Genomic DNA, 20,922 nt, shown 5'->3' on the forward strand with positions numbered 1-20,922 from the left:
AAGGGAAGGGAAGGGAAGGGAAGGGAAGGGAAGGGAAGGGAAGGGAACATCTTAAAAATGTCATACTTCAATACAGAATGAATTGCAAAAAGTGTTGAATTTGCTAAATCGGTGGAGATGAGCTAGAGAATTTGGCAATCAACTCTATTTGTTCAAAAAACCCAGGCAAAGCCAGTGACAGTCGGGCATTATAATAATTAGCTTCCATTGATCTTTCTGAACTAAATTGGCCTAGTTGTGGTCTAATCTACTGTGCAAGTTTTTGAGATTTTAATTGTGGAAGTGAACGTTACAGATTTTTTAGATGTGACAAAAAAGAAATTTTCAATAAATTTTTTCAATAAATTGTATGAAATAGAGTAAGAATGCTGGTACCATACAAGATGATGTTCCCATTTAGTGTTCTGGTTTTCAGAACCAAAACAGGTGTTGAGATTTGGTTTAAATGGCAGTGTGAATGCATGAAGAATTTTAGAATAATTTCAAGAAAATATTTTCCTAAGCTTTCTAAGATGAAAAAATAAAGATTAGTTTAGTTTTGAAAAAGTAAACTTTCAAAGGACTTACTGGAAGAATTTAGGTCATTTGTATATTTTATGTAGGATTTCTACTACATAAGACAACACAATAATAGCATAGACAATGAACTCCTTCAGAGATATGAACAGCTATCTTTTCAGCCCCTACAATTATCAGTCCAAGATTTTGACAGTGTCCACGTTCCCACTACTATTTCTAATTGATGGATTGTTGGATGCTTTAGCAAGATGGAAAAAATGAAACTAAATGACTGCATTAGTCTATGTCTGCAAGGCAAAACCATCAGGATGCAAAAACAGCCTTTAGGTTTATTCCATGGAAGTCGTAACTATATTAGCAAGAAAGTAGATTTTTCCTTCAGTAAGATATTTTTCTAAGTGCACGTGCTGTAATTGCAGGGCTCAATATATCAGGTTTAGTTCCATTTCCCCCTAGATATAAACCATAAAACATAGACTAAAGGAGTAAAGTGTTTTTTTCATGTAAGTAAATGAAACAATGAAGCTGGGCTTCCATCACAAGGAGAGAAAAATACCTCAGCTAGAGTAGTTAAGGAAAGATAATTACTGCTTTAATTTTTTAGAATCCAATAATAATTGCTTTGTATTATGATATACTGTTTAAGCGTTTCGCTTAATAGGAAGGTATTCTGGTATAGATTTAATGATACATGATAAGCTGCAGTTAAGAGTATTCAAAAGTGCAATAAACATTTTGTGGAATGTAAAAAGGACTACATACCTGCTCAGTGTCACTTGTTAATCCCAAACTGGGTTTCTAATTTAATTTCCTAAGTAAATAAAACTTACATAATAGCTCTGCCTTTCTGTCCATCTGTTTCTCCCCACATCTGTCAGTTTCCCTTAGTAACTTTAGATCTCACTGGGCACTTGGGAAAAAAAAAAAAATTGACAGGTGGGTTAAGGTCTCAAAGATAATAAATTTCTATGAAATATTAAATTTTATGAAACATGATCAATGGCTGGGAAAAGGAATGCTGAGTAATACCTTCACCAAGGAAATAAGTTTATGCAAGAGTTATTGGGGTTTTTTTGACTGCTAGCCAAGCTACTTACATACCCCACTTCCATTTTTCTAACCAGCTGCAAGATTTCCTTGCTTCAGTGGTAGAAGAGAATTGAAGGGGGCAAAGAGAAGGTAGGAAACTGTAGGAAAATGAAGATAGGATGTGCAAAGAAAGGAAGAAGGAACAGGAAAAACAGGAAGATTATAGAAAATATGTTAACGTTCTTCTAATAAGGGAAATAGAAGAGCAATCCCTGGAAAAAGAACTTTTGTTATTTCCATTTGTTCGCATACATTACATGTAACAGATAACAGTTAGGTGTTTGTTTGTTTGTTTTCCATGCAGTGTAGAATACATATACTGTAATTTGATTTTGTCTATACCAATTTTTTTTTTTTTTTTTTCTTATATTTGTGAAACCTTCACAGGGTATGCAAAAGGATAGACATTTTTCCATGTTGAAGAATGTACATTGCGCAGTTTTGATTAATATGAAAGAACTTTTTCAGGAAGATATCCCTGATGAAGTATAAGAAGTGGAGAACAAAGGAAGACCTCACTGAGGCTTTTATAATTAAAAGGAAAAAAAAAAAAAAAAAAAGATAATAACATAAAAACATTTTTTTCACACTTTTTAACCTTATTGTCATTTCAAATTTTCATTGCATTTTTGACGGTATTTTATTATCTTTGGAAGTCTTTGTTCTGAATTATGTACATGCTGATTACAACATAAATGTATTTCCATTACAGATAGATTATTCCAATTTAAAATTTAAACTTTTAGATTATTATTATTATTATGAGCTTTTAGATACTTTAAACTGTTACCAAACAGAATGAGTAGTATTTCCTTTAGTAACTTGCTTATTCACTGCTGGTGGAACAGCCAATTTCAGACTGGGCTTGACACTGCCATCTTTTCTGATCCTCGGATATCAAAGCCTGAACAATTGTGACAGCCTTTTCTGAACCCAACAGGAATCCTCTCACGTTCTATCTAAATACTTCACTAACCAAGAAAATTACATATTGATTCAACACAGAATATTTTTGGGTGGTTTTCAGTTGCAGTGAAATGCTGCTTGAGTGCAGCACATATTTTTGAATCTTATATACAATGCAATGCACTACAGAACTGGCTTCTCAGTGCCAAATTCATCAAGTCTACACATCTTGCTAACTCCATTGTACTTTGCATTTCCATCAACCTTTATAGTAATAAAAACTGTATGACCAATTAAAAAAGGAATGTAATAAAATGAAAAGCCTGAATTCTTGCAAACCTGTGAATGGATCAGAATTGATATAAGTAGAGATCATAGCAACTGCTACAATTAGAATTCAGTCCAGTAAAAAGATATCATTTTATGCTGATAGTGTCACACCCAGCACAGCAGTGTCTACACTGACAGATTTTACCTGATTCTTCCATTACTCATACTAGTCTTAAGCTGAACTTTTATTTGAAAAGTTAACTAAACCGTATGATTGGTTTCTGCGGAAATATATAGGGAGAGATACAATAATGTTGTTATTATATATATATATATACATATATTCCAACATGAAACTAAAAGATTCCTGAGGTAGGCATTTAAAATCTGATAGCAAAGTTTAGGCACTGATATCTTTTGAACAGGCTGATATGCATAAGATAAAACAAGCAACCAACAAATAAGGTGACAATAACAACAAAAGAATAAACAAAAACCATTGACGAGTTTAAAAAGTGTGTAAACCTGGTGAAGAAGTTGTCAAAGTCCATGTATGGACACAGCATGCTTCAAATTAATGTCAGGACTTTATTAGAAGACTATCATCCAGACGTTCTCTGTCTTAGAAGTAATTTTATTGGCAGGAACTGCAAAGAAAATTTCCTTGAGGAACAGGTGTTATTCAGTGAGTTTCTTTTGCCCTACAGGAACCCAGACACAAAGATACAGGCTATATGACAAAGAAGAAAAATGCTGAGAAGGACCTAGCTGCTAGATTCCGCCTTCCATAAGCATCTTCCATAAATTAATGAGCTTGTCCATATTTTTGCAGAATGGTTCTCCATGAGTCTGCAGTCGATTGCCTTGGAAAATCAGTTTTGTCACTTGCTTCTCTAAAATATATAAAGCCCAATCTGTAACAGGCTATATATATAACTTCTGTATCAGATTAAAAATGGCAGAAATTGCATGATTTGATTCCATAGACACAAAATCTTTTTTTTTCCCAATATAGAATAATCTCAAAAGTGCTTAGTAGAAATAATGCCTTGCACACATTCAACTCTGAACTAGCCTGTGGATTGCCAAATGATCCGGCCAAAGCCATTCTAAAGAGCATACTGATATCTTCTGGATATTTACATCAGACAGCATGCAAACCTATCCACTGGCCCTGCACATATGAAAACAGTAATATATTTTCCCTGTTGTTTCAGTTCCAAGATTAAAGGTTGCTTTGGTTCTCTGTCTGATATCTCCTGGCAAGATTATCAAAGTTGCCATGGAAATATTTAATTTTTGTGAATCTGAAAAGCCAGAAAAAATGTATGTAAATTTCAGATTATTTTCATTATGCAAACTCTTCTCACTGAGTTTTGCAGTGCCCATATGTTATTATCAGGTGAGTCACATGTTTAGCAAGCGTAAAAACCCAAGAAATTTTAAGTTAAACCATAAACTTACTATAATGTCCTACTAATATTTAAATTGCTCATGCCTACTTGAGTAGGTTAATTAGCAGCTACTAATTAGAAAGGTCATTATTGTGTCAGATGTAACTATTTACTGATCTCTATATTAGTGTTTAAGAACGTAGTTCTCATAGCATATAAAAAAGAATTGACGCAATTATATTAAAATATGGTTTTAGTTCTATAGTTATCATCTTAATAATGAATTTTCCCCAAAAGATAAAGAGTGGGTAATTGCTTCATGTAACTTGGTAAAAAGCAAAGCACAGCAAACATTATTGTGAACTGAATAGCCACAGGAATTTAAAATAAATATGTATACAAGTACAGGTACTGAAGACAATAAATTTGTCTTGGAAATGTAAGACCAGGAAATTATTTATTATAATTTTCAGTGATTTAATTGCTAGCTCTATAACAATGTTTTAAAAAAAGATACCACGATACTCAAATTTTGTTTTTAGAAGGTTTCTTCTGATTTCTTTTGCCACAAATCTAAAAGGTTTAAAGACAACCTCTAGATGGATGTGCAGACACTTGAAATCCCCAAATATTTTCTTCATGATCTGTCTGACAGAACTACTTTGAAAAGTAATTATGGAATGTGTACTTATGCATACAAACCTGATAAGATATAAATATTAGTGCAAGTCTGTAGTGATATTTCTTTGAAAGCACACAAAATCAATATTGTATACAAGCATCAAGATCTGTGGATCTAGAATGGAAAGTTATGCTCTGTAAAAAAAAAAAATCCAATTCTGTTAGATTCCTTTTGTTAAATTCATACTTAAAACTACTATTTTAAAGCTGTGGATGATACTCAAGGTTGTACCAAAGTAAGATTTTATTGTCGAGTTCAACTAAGCTCATCTTTAGACAGTAGGAAGAACTAAATACAAAAGGGGTGTTCAGGGTCCCTCCAGGATGGCTTCCTCTATACTTTCCTGCAAAGAAAGAGCTAGCAGACACCTGAGTTTACCTTCTTAGAAGAGGAAGGATCATCATCATAACCTTTGCCGCTATTTTTGTAGGTAGAAATTATTCAGTCATAAAGCGAATATTATACAAAAAGACAACTGAATAGAGACAGAGGACAGGTTGTGAAGAGTCCAGGTTCTCCTCTGAATGCACTCTAACAAGTCCATGTTTCTTCTGTACTGAAGACTCCACACCTGGATGCAGTACTCCAGGAGAGGTTTCACCAGCACAGAACATGGAGTGGCAGGATCGCTTGCAATGACCTGTTTGCCATGTGTTGTTTTTTTTTACACGCCAGGATACAGTTGCCTTTCTGGGCTGTGAGGCCACAGTCCTGGCTCATGTCTAGCCTGCCATCCATCAGTATCCTCAAGTACCTTTTTGGCAGAGCTATGCTCAATCCTTTCATCCCCCAGCTTGTACTGGCACTGGAAGTTACCACAACTGAGCTGAATGACCTTGCACTTGGATTTGTTGAACTTCATTCGGGTCCATTCCCAAATAAATGTAATAGAAGTAATTTCAAAATTAAATTTGAAAATATTCAGGTTTGCAATCTCAGTAAAAAGCAGTAAAATGTTGCAGGAGGAAAAACTCAACGAGGCATTTATTAAAGAATTGAGAAAGGAAGAGAAGGTTAAAGCAAATTGAACTGATAAGTTCCACAGTTATAAAATCTTGTTATTAATTATGAATTATTTATTTGTTTGATAGTTTTTAAGAATGTGCACGAGCGTTATGAATTGTTGAATTTCTATAAAAATATTTCTTAAATGAGGCAATTTTAATGAAGCTGTCTTAAGAATCTGTTCCACTGAGACTATTAAGAGTGTTTCTAATTTACTATTTATCCTTATGAAAGATTTGTACTATGCTTCAGTACACATACGTGCTGAAGATGCAGATATTGCCAGAGAATCTAATGAAAGATTAGTGCACTGTTACAGAGGCAAAAATCCCACCAGGACCGCTAACATTAGCTCTGCTGTCTGGGCCAAATTTGGATTAGCATAATTGTACTCCACATACCCAAATTTATCCTACAGGGGATAAAGCAGGCAGTTTAGTCTTCATGGTCATTACATCTACCTCATTGAGAATGGCAGCAAAGTTGCCAAAAGAGCTAGTTAGAAGGGAATCTGAAACAATCATATATAATTGTTTTACTAAAAGTGGCTATACCTGCCAGTGTAATTCATTTGCAGAAATAATGACTATAATGATTTTAACAAATTAATTGGCTTTAAAATTCTAACAGAAGGATGCTTGAAATTTCTAACAGTCATTCAGTAATCATATTGAACTTGAATTTATATATCTGCTTCTACAATTTGTGCTGTTGTTTACACAATATTTCTGGTTTAGTTTTAGGATGGAGAAATTTACATCAACACTTCTAACAGAAAGAATCAACACATAGTATGTAGAAGACAATATTTCGTTAAAGAAACCTATGGCATTGCTGAGGTGGAAATGTGAGTTATGATATTCTTCAAAATAGGGTAAGTATTGCAGCAAAATCTGTTCTAGCAAAAAGTTTTGTTCTCTGTTCCTGAGATCAACTGCATGTTCCATTTCAATTGTTAACACAGAATATCCCCTAATCCTACAAAACAAGGAAAGTGCCTACAGTGAAACAGTGTTAACTCCAAAATTGTGCAAGGGAACTTCATAAACAAACTTTGGATGTGTCAAGATAAAACTGAACAAGGAAACATTTAACTATCTCAAAGAACAAAGGTTTGAATTCATATCCTGAGCCACTGACTGAGCAAAGTTTAATTTACTACAGCCAACAAAACCCATGGAATTAGAGCAAAGGAAAGCCCTGAAATAACTGCTCAAACAGTCAGGAAATGTTTCTCCTTTCACAAGAAATTAGAGAAACATGAAATATTCTCAGATATTATGTATATTTCCAATAATAAATTGCATAATCTGTAGCAAATCTACTCCAAAACACACAGGCACAAGCATAAAATCACAAATGATTTTTACTTGGGAATTCCCTAAGATCAAGAATCAGTTAATTAAAAAAGCCTATCTAAAATTTCACTGGAATAATTCAGAAGGAATTTACATACTTCACAAAAAACATGGAAAAATTTGGGTCTTCTTTTTGGAGGGGAGGCTGGAGAAAGGGTATAAGTGCATTTATAAGAGGACAAGGGGAAATGTCTTTTAATGGAGGAAGGTAGATTTAGACTAGATATTAGGAAGAAATCCCTTACTGTGAGGGTAGTGAAACACTGGAACAGGCTGCCCAGAGAGGTTGTGGATGCATCTACCATGAAAGTATTCAAGGCCAAGTCCTTGGGATTGTGAGAGGTAGATAGTGTTTTTGCAGTAGAAGCTCCCAGCTTCCAGTATTTTCTGTATGTAGTATAGGCCTTTACTGAACTCATAACCCTCCTGTGAAGTAGCTGTTTCTCTTCCACTAAGAAAAGCTGCTGAACAGAGTAAAAAGTTAAGATTTGGGGTGCTCTGACTGTAGTAGAAATGAGCCAGGTACAAGATAAGACAAATATGTAGGGTGGAGAGAACACCTAGCACAGGACAGAATGAACGTGCTCATGCTTGGAATTATTGCCCTCCTATCTCCATGGAAGAGTACATAATATACCAAAGAAACAGTAGGTTGGTAAGGGGCCATAAATGGAAATGTATCATAGCAACATCAGGGACGTTGTTGCTATGATGTTGTTGCAGGTTCCCTGGTGTAAGGAACCTGCTTTGGCAGGGGGGTTGGACTCAATGATCTCTGGAGGTCCCTTCCAACCCCTACAATTCTATGATTCTGTGATTCTGTGAAATTCTGAGTGTGAGATGCTCAACCAGTGAGCATTACCAGCATTGGGTTTAGGGTATGTATTGGAATGAATTTTGATGACCGGTGCACAATTTCTCCCTTGCCAATAGTGAGAGTGGGCCTGTTATTGCAATAACGAATAAACTTTGCTGCTATCACTAACATCCTTGCCTAACCTGAAATTTTTGACTTGGAGTGTTTCTCACAGGATAAAGTCCCAACCTGGTCTAGTGGGGGTGTTCCTAGCTGTAACTGGGGGGAAGAATAAGATGATATTAAAGGTCCTTTCCAATCCAAACCATTCTATGATCCTGCAAAATACCTTTATTTGGAACTTTTGTAAGTAGATGTACACTATCACTTTTTTTTTTTTTTTTTAATTAAAGTTATATCTTTGGCTCTGACTTATCTACTAATTATGGAAAAAAAAAAAAAAGAAAAAAGAAAAAAAGCCCACCTTCAATCGTATATAGTAAATTTAGAGTGTTCACACAGTAAAATGAACAATCAGTACTTGTAAATCTCACCTGCTGGGACTTCTTTATCATTCACTTATAATCAGTTAAAAATTACTTTTAAACTATGCTGCAGAGAAATATGTTGCAAGGCATATGAGATATGTTGGCAGTCAACCTGGAATAAAAACGTCTAGCATTTCAATTATTTCTAAATTACATATTTTTAAAATTGTAAGCATACTCTAATATTTAGAATTTTAAAATCTTTACAATACTTTCACAAGGAATTCTTCAAAACTAATGCATAATGTAAATATCTCTTTTCTGAACAAATGTTATACTATCAGAGAAAAAAAAATAGGTATGGATGCAGTATGCATTAAAAATAGTCTTATTCAAAACTTGAGAATATTTATTCCTGGCTGTCAGTCTTGCTTGTTCTCATTTGTATTGGTTTAAACTTGAGAAAACTCCAGCAAAGTCAATGAACTTGAACTTGTATTAAATCTGGTATAAAACTGGGATGAGCAACAGCACTCTCTCTTGTGAAATATTTATGCTTCAGTGGTTACAGTTAATACTTATTCCTGTGACAATGTGACAATTTGCAAAGATCATGAACTGGTTATTTTATGTTCATATTTATTTCAAGCCTCATTTATGGCAAAGGAACATTAAGATTAGAGATGATTAAAAAAGAAATAAAAGAAGAGAAAAAGAGGACTATGGCTTTTACACATAAAATTATCAGTTAACTCTTACCAGACTTTTTGTGGAAATGGAATGGATTCATCAAATATTTAAAGAGTGTTTGTTACAGTCATATATAGTAGATTTTTGGTTTAAGGGAAAAAACATACAAACAACAAAAACACCTAATAACAGGATGTATAGGACTCATATTTAAACCATGTGTTTAATAATAGTAGATTGGTGTGTTGGGGGATCAGAAAGCTTTTCCTTTTCCTCTCTGTTCCATATAGCCCTCCATAAAGCTTTTAAATATCTTAGCATTGCCTTATTAGCAGGGATGGGAGGATAATTCAACAACCAAAGCTGTCAGAAAAAATCCTGACTCCTTTAGAATGATTAACTATCTGTTCTATTTCAGAAATGCACAGGTATTTTATATATACATATATGCATAATATTATATATTCACATGAAACATTGCAGTACCCAGTTGTTAAGGTATTGTTGATTGCAAAGAACTGACTCTAGATCAACATGCTCTTCATTAGTGATGTAACTGATGGTCTCCATGTCTTACCTATTCATTTATTTGTTTTCCCTTATGTCATTCTTTTATCTCATGCTTAGATTTATTACTTCAAAGGAACAGAGTTCCCAAAAGCAAATGTTTCTATTGCTAAAATATTCTTTGAAACACTGGCAGTCAGTGACTTCACAAAGCAAAGTAGAATCCTGTCTAAGGATTGGATACTTTGAATGTTTAGGGAATGTGAAAGGATCATACCAGTGCTCCAAGTAATTTGATCTACTTTTTTAAAAAAAAAAAAAAAAAAATTCTGAATAGTAGATTTCCTGTAACAGACATTAGAATCCCTCTTTCTGAGTACGTACATATAAAATCTGTGTTTGCAGTGCAGCTGGAGTTTTAGACAATCTTCAAGCAGTTCATTCCTGTAATTAACTATGAGAGTTGTAGCATCTTTTAATTCTATTATATTATATTATTCTCTAAATGCCTACCTGTAAATGTCTTTTCTTTTTGAGCACGGTTGAAGTCTTGGCTTTAAAAGCTAGTGTGATATTACTTGCTAGGGGATTTCTATGCACTTTATGTAATCTGTTACATTTTATCACTGCTTGTTGTGTATCAATTTTAGTAAATGCCTTTGTTCTTTCTCCATGAAAATAAATATGAGTTCCAGTTTACCATTTGTTAGTTTATAAGCCTCTGTCGTAACCCTTTTTACACCAGTCATGAGCAACAGCACACTGTAGAGAAAAACCACACTCTAGAGAGACAACTTTGGTAGATTTTCAGTAGCTATTTTTGAACACTTCAGTTTAAAAGTCTCATGCAATCATTTGTTTGGTAAAGAATCTCATTTGGCTTGTTTAAAACCACATTTTTTTACACACACACACACAAATGTATATTGAAAAATGTAATATGGCATGCCAAAATTACTGAAAAGCAGACAAATATATAATCACTTTTCTGACATTAGTTGCAGGGCAAAATGATTTATGTTCTCATACTAAAGCTTTATTTCAGTGATTATTTGTAGTGTTTTACAATTTGAGCTATAATATCCTAGTATGTGCATTATGAAGTTTTATATAGCAGTATATATATTTCATCCTAAAACTGAGAGATGCTTGCAATTTTTGTTATTGTTGTTGTTGTTTGCTTGTTTTATTTTTCATTAAAAAAAAAAAAAAAACAAACCCTACATGTTGCAGGGAGAGACCTTATTATGAGTAAGGGAGATATATCCAAAGTTAACATTTAAACTACGTATGTAAAGGGCTGATATTTAAATCTCAATGCTAAATTTTTAATATGTGCTGAAGATGAGAAAAAAAAAAATAACCAAACTTTATTAGGGAACACAGTGTAGTTTCTTATTAAGTATTCTTTCTAAAATCCTAACATTTAAATTGTTATATTATCACCAGAGGAAAAGCAAAGAATGATCTAAATAGTTTGTACATCATGCTGAAAATCTGTCTCACTTTATGCCACATTTGCCAATTGAATACATAAAGGAGAAAAAATACTGCTTATATTTTCTAAAAGGCAGGTATAACTCACATGCATTTACAATGATTGACAGACACAGGATCCAAGCTTAGGAAGTGCTGTTCCAAGGCCTATCTTTCCTCTGCTTTGGACATTTTGTACTCATTCCAGTCTGATAATAGTTCTACACAGCTTGAGCTCAGTGTTCAAAACTATCCAGCAGTATCAAGTATGGACTATACTGGAAGTATAAATATTGACACTTATTGAAAGAGATTCTATGTGTTGCAAACTTGTCTTAAGTGTATATACAGACTTTCTGAGTAGGTCAGAAGAGTTATAATGAAAATAATAATAAAAAAAAAGTTTTATTTTTTCTTCTAAATTAGGGAATAAAGTTTTGAGAGAAAAAGAGTAAAAGAGTAAAATATACACTAAAAATGCATCAAAGCAATGGGATAATCTTCTTTTTGAACACTTGGATTTGGAGTTTGCTTCATGTTGTCTGTTTGTACCAGACTGATGCCAGTATAAAGCTGATAGACAAGACTGAAAACCCAAACAAGTTTCTGGAGCAACACTATCATTCAGTATTTTCAACCTCTTGCTGTTTTTGTTTCCTTGCTAATGAACTTTTATCTCCCTCAGTGCCTTAGGCTGTTAGCTTGGAAGAGGACTTAACTTCAACATCACATTTAATCAAAAGTGGGTGAGGGAAAATGTAATAAAAAGAAGCTGAAGACTGATCTTGCTGCAGTGAGAGATGCAGCATTTTATTTGTTCAGAAATAGTAATATTGAGAGCTCTTTCTTCCTAAAATGCTCATGCTCTCCAATGATTCTGTTTATCTACTCTCTGTTAGAAAAGTGGGCAATTAGGAAGTGCTACAGGGATATTCATGAAGAAATCAAACTGAATTTCAGTGATAGCTGGGAACTGATTTTGAGCTGAGGTTGCAGAACACTGAGGTTCACATACATGTGGGAGGGAGATATTTCCTGGGTACTGAGATGGTTTGAGGATGTATATACTGAAATACAGTAACAGATGAGACCAGCATACTGTCTTTGCCCATGACTAATTAAAAGTATGTAGCTAAAAAACATATGGCAAGTGATAATTTCTTTACATATTCCAAATATACATATCCAAATTTTGCACAATCTGCAGCTTAAAAGGGCCTCCTAAAATATACCTTCCACTGAACAGACCTTTATGAATTTCTCTTTGCCTGAATATTTTTAAATATAAGTTGTTCAAACTTCTGAAATACACAGAAACCTGTGGCCGTGAATTCTACAGTGTAGATATATCTTGAGTAATAAAACCTTTGTTTGTTTGTTTGTTTGTTTGTTTTCTAAATGTCTACTTGTTTCTTCTGATGCCTACAGAATTATATTAGGAAAAAAATAACAGGCAAACATTACTTCATTTCCCCAAAACACAGGTTTTAACTTCTCTTTGACACAAACACCCTTCAGTTACATCTTTCACAGAAGTTGTTTTCACAATTCAATTAGTCTTCTAACTAGTATTAGGGATAATATCGCTCTCCTGCTGAATGAGGGAGGTGTTCCTGGTAACGGGGGATGCTGAGAAGGCGGAGAAATGCTTTGCTTTGGTCTTCAGTTCAAAGACTGTCCCTGAGGACTCCTGGGCCCTGGAGGGAAGAGAAAGAGTTCAGGAAATGGTGATCTTCCCTCAGATAGAGGAAGAGGTGATCCGGAAGTGTCTAGTGGGATCAATGTGCACAAATCCATAGGCCCTGATGGGATGCATTCACGTGTGTTGAGGGAGCCTGCAGAGGTGATTGCCGAACATCTCTCTATCATCTTTGACAGTTCTTGGAGAACAGTCTTGAAGACTGGAGGATAGCCAATGTCATTCTGGTCTTCAAAAATTTCAAGAAGGAAGATCTGAGTAATTACAGGCCAGCCAGTCTCACCTATGTCCTTGGAAAGGTGATGGAACCTCTTGTTCTAGATGCCATCTCCAAGCAATTGGAAGAGAAGATCATCAGGAATAGTCAACATGGATTCACCAAGGGAAAATTGTGCTTGACCAACATTGTAGGCTTCTATGATGGCATCACCAGCTGATTAGATGAGGGGAAAACAGTGGATATAATCTACCTTATCATCTACCTCATCTACCTGCTTAGCAGAAGGATAGGACTTGATGATCTCTGGAGGTCTCTCCCAGCCGCTACAACTCTGTGATACTGTGATTCTCTGCATGTTTCTGGTATATTTTATAAGAACAACAGATTTGTCTAGGAAAAATGATACAATTCACAGGCAGGTTTTGAAAATCCAGGGAAAGAGACTCCTCAACCCTTCTGGGCAGCCTCTTCCAGTTCTCTGTTACCCTCACAGTAAAAAAGTCTTTGCATGGGACTTCCTGTGTTCCAGTTTGTACCCACTTCCCCTTTTTCTGTCTCTGGGCATCACTGAGAAGAGCCTGGTCCCCTCCACTTGACTCCCACACTTTAGATGTTTATAAGCATTGATAAGCTCCTCCTTCAGACTTCTCCAAGATGAACAGCACCTGATCTTGTTTCCACCAGCCCTCTTACAAGGTTAGCAAACTTATTTTTACAATACTTAAAAGTACTATTTCTTCAAATCTACATCTGTAGATAAAAAATATTGCAGAGCTTCTAGGATTTCCAAACTTTGCAGTCATCCAAACAGCTTGTAGGTACAAGCACTTACCATCTCATTTGGATTTGTTATCTCTGAAATATAGACTAGAAATTTATTTCCTACCAATCTGCAAAATGTCGCTATGAGAGATGAAGTGTCTGGATTGCAGAAAGGACATTCCACAACAGATAAAAAGTCTCGCTTTTCATGTGGAAGTGCAGAGAGATATTTTGGCTACATATAGGAAAATAAATAGCACCAAGTCAGGACTCTGAAACACAAGAATTATAGCAAATGAACAAGCAAATAGCGGATCTGCTTCTAGGCAAATATTTGACCTGCCCAAATAGCACCCCTTTATTCAATGGCTTGACTTTAGGAGTTAGACTCTCTCTACGTAGCCACCCTCTTTAGAAAGGTGAAACCTGACAATTTTCAGGTTGTTGGTCTTTATTTGACTATATTTTCCTGCTGGAGGAAAAGCACTAATTTCTGCTTGTTCTTCTTACTTGTTAAAACTTTTTTGTTCAGTTGTTTTTCTGCTGTCTATAACTTCCACTGCGTTTAAGCTATAGTAGCTTATATTTGTAAATATGAAGTCACCCAACTCAAGAAGTAAATGAAGATTTAATAAATCCTTTATATAGCAAATAATAAAAAGTTACAGTCTTCCAAAATTATCATTATCATACAGATATAAATTTAACCTACAAAAAAAAAAAAAAAAATCAAAAGGAGTTTTGTAACTTTCTATAGTTTTGATGGTGTTTTCGTATAAAGGGAGGGAAGAAGAAAATCACATTTTGTCCAGTTAGATGTTCTGTGATTTCTTATGCACGATAACAGAAATAAATACTATACATGTATTAATTAATGAAAGAAGGAGGGGAATTATTCAGATCATATTGTAAAAAATAGGATGTCCTTTGTTCATTGTGAATACAGGAGAATATTTTGCACTGCTTCATCAACAAAGATGATAAGAGTTACTTGGACAGCCTGGAAAAAAAAAAAAATTAAAATAGATAAAAGCTTAAGAAATTCCAATTTCAGTATGCTTAAACATTGATTATGAAGGTGATTTGTTAATAAAACCCTACAAAATGAAGCTTACAAGAGATAAATAATCAAATCAAAACTTCTATATATTCATTTGAGAATCAGAATGTCCTGAAAAAGGTATCGCAGAGCAAATAAACTGGAAAAGCTCTAATGAAACATCAGAGGCACAACTGAGAGCAAAGCCAGAGATTTTTAATAACATTTCAGAATGATTGGTGCCTTTGACACTTTTGTTTTAAGGATGCAGTCCATGCCAGATAAAATACAATTTTCATAAAAATATCTTCTAGACCACTTATAACAAGCACTTTTTCATTTTTTGACTTCTCTGTTATAGATAAAATAAAGCATTCATGACAATTTATAGTATTGCACAGAGAAAAAAAATGTTTTGAGCTGTCTGAAGGTGTGTGTGCTATACTTTGCAGCAGATAATCACATCCATTTTTTCTTAAAGGAATGTTTATAAAATTACTTGAGGGATGAGTGGCTTCAGAGATGTGGCAGTGGTACTTGGAGGCTGTCTTATTTCTTGCTGTTTCTCTCTGCAGAGTCTCTGGGCAGTGTTTCTTTGCAGTTTGAAATACCTGCAAGTTCTTGTCTGACCCCATGAAATCCCTCTTTGTTCTGGAGTGACAGATTGGACAAGGAACTTTGGCTTATATTCAAGCCTGGGACATCTACAGCTATAAGTTAGGCTTTATTTTCTTTGTTATGAAGCTGAGAAACATTCATGATGTAGGTGTCACCCTGCCTTGTGCATTCCAGTTGAAGGCAGATGTTAATGTACAACTAGCATTTCAAAAATATATAGAATATTGAAATTAGGGAAAGGAACAGGGAATGCATTTAATGTGTAAATTGAACACACTTTCTTAAAAAAAAAAAAAAAGTTGGAAGGGAACTAGAATATGTAAGCTCTAAGAAAAAGTTTGCAGTGATGTGCCAGACAACCTAAAAATGAACAGAAATGTTGGGAAAGGCATGCAAAGTTCTAACTTAATAAAAGGAACACACACATATATATTATTCATTTCAAAACTAACATAAAGCAACTAAAAGATCAAGAATGTTTACATACTGTGCAAGTATGCAATTTCTTGTCACACGTTACAAAATTAAATGGATAGAGGTTAAATGATCTGCCTGGTAATGCAGACAGCAGATTTTTGTCATATAAATTTAATATATTTTTCCCTATGCCTGTGGGATTTCTTTTGAAGGATTTTTTATTTAATTGTAAAATGCAACAAAAAGAGAATAAGACATTGAATACTAAAGGAAAAAGGATGAATAAAATAATAAAATGCACAAGATGTCTACTCCAAGATTAGCATATCTAAAAGTAGACATATGCCTGAGAGTTAATGGCTCTAATTCTCTTTATGGTTAATTGAAAAAAAATTGGCATTTCCAAACAAAGATTTATGCCAGTCTGAAATGGAGATTTGGATAAGGTCAATCAAAACACCTTCTGAGTTGTTTGTTTTCCCCCCAGTTGATTACAGATGAAGTCTGATGTGTCTGTGCATAGATTGAGATGGCTAAAATTTAAACATGCAATGACAAAAGAGACAAAGCTCACATTTTCTCAATTATTTCATAGAATATTGACATGTTGTACAAGAGTTTAAAAATACTCATTACGTATTTTAAATTTTTTTTTTTTTAAATTTATGATTTGTTTTCCTAGACATGAGCGTTTAATGTAATTTCTATTGATCTTGGACATAGAATGCTATCTCTAATTGATGTTTCAAGAGGCTTTTGGTGTACTTTCTTTGGTCTGTGTCTTTCTGAGAATAACTTTGTCAAACACTGTGGGAACATGAAAACTTCACTGTAACCGTGTAGGAAAAGAATTTGGAAGTTAGAGGTATAAAAATGCATTAAAAAATCACTACCTTTTTATTGTTCTCTCAACAATGAAGTGTTCAAACAAACATTTCATTGTTTTTTTTGTCTGCTTTTAATGAAGAAAGGCATTCAAGGAAAATACAGAAACAATGTAGGGAAGTTTAGAGGGATGTTTGGGGTTGAATTCTGTTCCCACACTGAGACTTCTTCAAAAGTGCATGGAATCTTACATAGATGCCTACTGAGAAAGTTAAATAGGACACACAACAGCACCTGTTTTGCCATGGAAATGTTGTTTACTGTGACAAGTGATCCAGAAGATTCCTTGAAATAGAATGGAGAATATAAAATAGGCTCCTTATAACTACTGTCTGAAGAAATAAAAGCACTGTGTATGCAGTCTATTTTTTTTTCTATAAATTACATTTACTTGCTTTTTTTTTAAATGGAAATGCTTAAGCTTCTTTACATTGAGTAAGAGTATTTTAAAGTTGACATTACATTACCTGTTAATTTGGTTTAATATGTTTACATAACCATATAATATGGCTACATATTCTGTACCTTTCCCTCACAATTTGTCTTGACAGAAATGTGGCTTGGGTATATTCAGGAAAAGTAAATTAACTTGAGCTTAATGTTATTGCTTTATTATTGTTCTTTCTAAAACAATTTTAGCTATCAAATAAAATACATAGAAATGCTGTAAACCTTTCTATATGAATAGTCATTATTCACAAGTGTTCTGAAAAATAATTAGTATGCACAAAATCAGTTGAGTAAATGTCAAAGAAAATATAAAATATGCATTTCCAATTGAAAGATACACAATTATACATGTGAATTTTTGATATGCAAGATGGAAAATTTTAGTTTATAGTTATTAAATTTTTTATGAATGACTTATAAATATTTTTTAATTATTCTGCACTCCTTAGAAATATTAAGTGGAAACAGTCTATACAAGAATCTCTAGAGCTCAAAAAAGCTCGTATGACACTTAAAAAAAATAATTGTTTTATTCAGAAGTCTGAATATATTTAGGAACATATCTAATCCATCTATTCCCTAATTTTAAGCATTCAGAATCTTGTTTTTGTTTCTATACACAGTGAAGAACTGATTAAACTATTTGCATTGGTTTACACTGCTGTTGATTCTAAACCAAAGGTGTCTAAATATGTGAAAAATAAATTTAATTCCTTCTTCTTTGCTAGGATCCATCTCATCTAACTTCAGTAACTGAAAAGATAAATACTGACATTTTAAAAGAAAATTCACCCCAACACAAACAAGTGATTAAAATAAGTCAGATAAATTTTTATAAGGTTATGCAGTGAGTGAATGAGGGAAAATGGCTTTAAATTAGAAGAGGGTAGATTTAGACTAGATATTAGGAAGAAAATCTTTACAGTGAGGGTGGTGAGACACTGGAACAAGTTGTCCAGTGAGGTTGTGGATGCCCCCTCCCTGGGAGCATTCAAGACCAGGCCAGATGGGGCTGTGAACAACCTGTTCTACAAGGAGGTGTCCCTGCCTATAGCAGGAGTGTTGGAACTACATCTTAAAGGTCTCTACAATCCAAACCATTCTATGATTCTATGATTCTATGAATTATTCTCCAACTTCTTGACATTCTTTGCTGTCTTTGAAGATTTCTGAGACTGCTATCACAGGACGTCCTTTCTTCCTCATATTTTATAGGTTTTGCATATTTTCCCAAAACACTGTCATTCCTAAAATTGTATATCTCTCAACTGAAAGCTCAAAAAAATTTGCTGACTAGCTATTGCTTAAATAATTCATTAAAGACATCCTTGTATAATATTGAAAATTGTTTGAACGTAGCTTGATTGCCTTTTTTCATAAAGCATTTTCTCCACCATTTAAAAATGGTCAAATTAAGTAGTCCTTTAATTCGTGCAAAAATCACACCTGCATCAAAATTGACCCTGGTTTAGTAGTGTAAAGAAAACTCATGCAATGAGTTCAACCATTTCTAGACTTGTATTAAGATATCATTTCCTTTATTTTTCTGAATTTATTTAGTATTCATTAACTTCAAAATTGTTTGAGTACAGGCAGCAGGTTTTCCAAGGAAAGTCTATTTATTCTTATTTTTGTATTGTCTGTCAACATGAAAAGCCTGTTCACAAAGGCAAGGTAAGAAATGAAATTGATTGTTCCTCCTATTTGATCAAATTTGTCTTAATGGGAACACCCCAATACTACCTCTACCCCCAGCCCCACCCTTGTCCCCTCCCCCCAGAGAAAAAGAAAAGCAAAAATTAGCATCAGAAATAACCTGGGTGTCAGAGGAATTGACTAAACACCGCTCCTTTGTTGATTTCTTTTTTTTTTTTAAGAGCAGGATATTTTTCCAATATTACATCCCCACTCCCTCAAAAAAAAAAAAGTAATGCTGGCAAGAGCTGCATCTAATCCTTCCCTGTTTAGCCAAGTTTGGAAATTAGATGGAAAACATTTTTATTGCTCTTGTGGTATAGCTGTAATCCAGTCAATGTATTACAAGCTGAGCATCCTCTGTATGCAACATATGCATACAGCATATGCATAGTAGGTTTTGACAATGTGGATCTTGAATTTTCAGAGCGTGCATCTTGTCTCAGGCTTAGTCTGTTTTTCCTTCCTCTTTTCTTTTTCTTAGCTATGAACTGCAATGCTAGTACACTGTATGAGAGCAAGACAAGAATCCACAGAAAGTTCCTTTTCCTGTACCTTGTTAGCCTTTATTAATCTTTTCAGCAATGCTGTTATGAAAAATGCGTGTTGTCCTACGATAGTAGAGTTGCTTGTGAAGTTAGGAGGTAAAGCATATTTTTAGATTTTTCCAACCATGCTTTGCCCTCTTTTCTTTCAAACTAATTTGATTTCTGTTACTGATTGGCTTATCTCCACCTCAGCCTGAGTTTCATATGTTTGTGTCCATGCAAATTCAGTCCCTCAGGATGGACCAAGTATGTTAGACAATGTAAGGACTATGACAACAGTGCATGCATCAGACGACTGCTGCACAGAAGCAAGGAATAGGCAACTGAGTAAGAGATTACCAGTTTGAGTTAGTCAGGACACTCCTTTTTCTGTTTTTACATCATATATTTCTGCCTGTTTATCCTCATTTTAGAGAAGTAGTCCTAGTGTGACTGTTGTTAACCAAATCTCCCTGTTCCTTAAATAATTGATATATAATTATATTTTAATTTCAATGTACTCGGTTTAAACTAATACCGAAGTATTAACAGACTTTTTAATGAATACTTCTTTCCAGATGTGTGTTTTGCCATTGTTTCCCCAAGATCCCTCATCTTAAGTCTAAACTATTTTAATGTATGCTATTTTAGTGCTGTAGATTTAAAATGAATTAACTCTATTATGTAATATTGCCTAAAAATCTTTTGAATGACAGACTCCCAAATACACAACTACAATTAGTTCAGATATACTGAATGATTATTCCTCAAAAGTACATGGCTTAAAACACACTTTTCAGAACTATGATTGATTCTCCACTTCAGTTAAAAAGTAACTTAAAACTGTTGACTTAAGAACAAAGAACACCAAAATATTGCCTCTTAAAACTGGAAAGGATTTGAAAGTATAAATTTTTTGGTTTTTTTGTTTTGTTTTGTTTTTTTTTTCTCCAATGAAGCATGCTGTTTCATGTGATTCTTTGATAATTTTTCCAATGTGAAGGATATAATTCATTTAATCAAATGCACATGACCAAATGCTTTGTATTCTAGTCTCATTTTAAAAATAGTAAAAAAAAAAAAAAAAAAAAGAAAAAAGAAAAAAGAAAAAAGAAAAAAAGAAATAACAATTTTAGCTTTGGAAATATTGTTAGAGAGAAGTGGAAAAGTGGATGTTGAATAGGAATCATATACCTCAAAACCTACATGAAATTGAAATGTTTTGTTCTGTGTTCTTTCTAGTCTCCCTTATGTTAATGACAATGCAAGATGGCTCTCACATGCCAGTTTAAGAGTTTATACTGTCCTGAAAGAAATGTCAACTATCTCTGAGGTGGAGTGCATTAAGATGGTGTGGGCTTCCCTCTACTGACTACAAAGGAAGCTATCTGATGTAAGTTCTGACACAAAAGAAAGATTAACTGGGATTT

Source organism: Centrocercus urophasianus, unplaced genomic scaffold (genome assembly GCF_019232065.1).
Source record: "Centrocercus urophasianus isolate 14NV4802_14NV808 unplaced genomic scaffold, USGS_Curo_1.0 seq_10, whole genome shotgun sequence".
Lineage (NCBI taxonomy): Eukaryota > Metazoa > Chordata > Aves > Galliformes > Phasianidae > Centrocercus > Centrocercus urophasianus.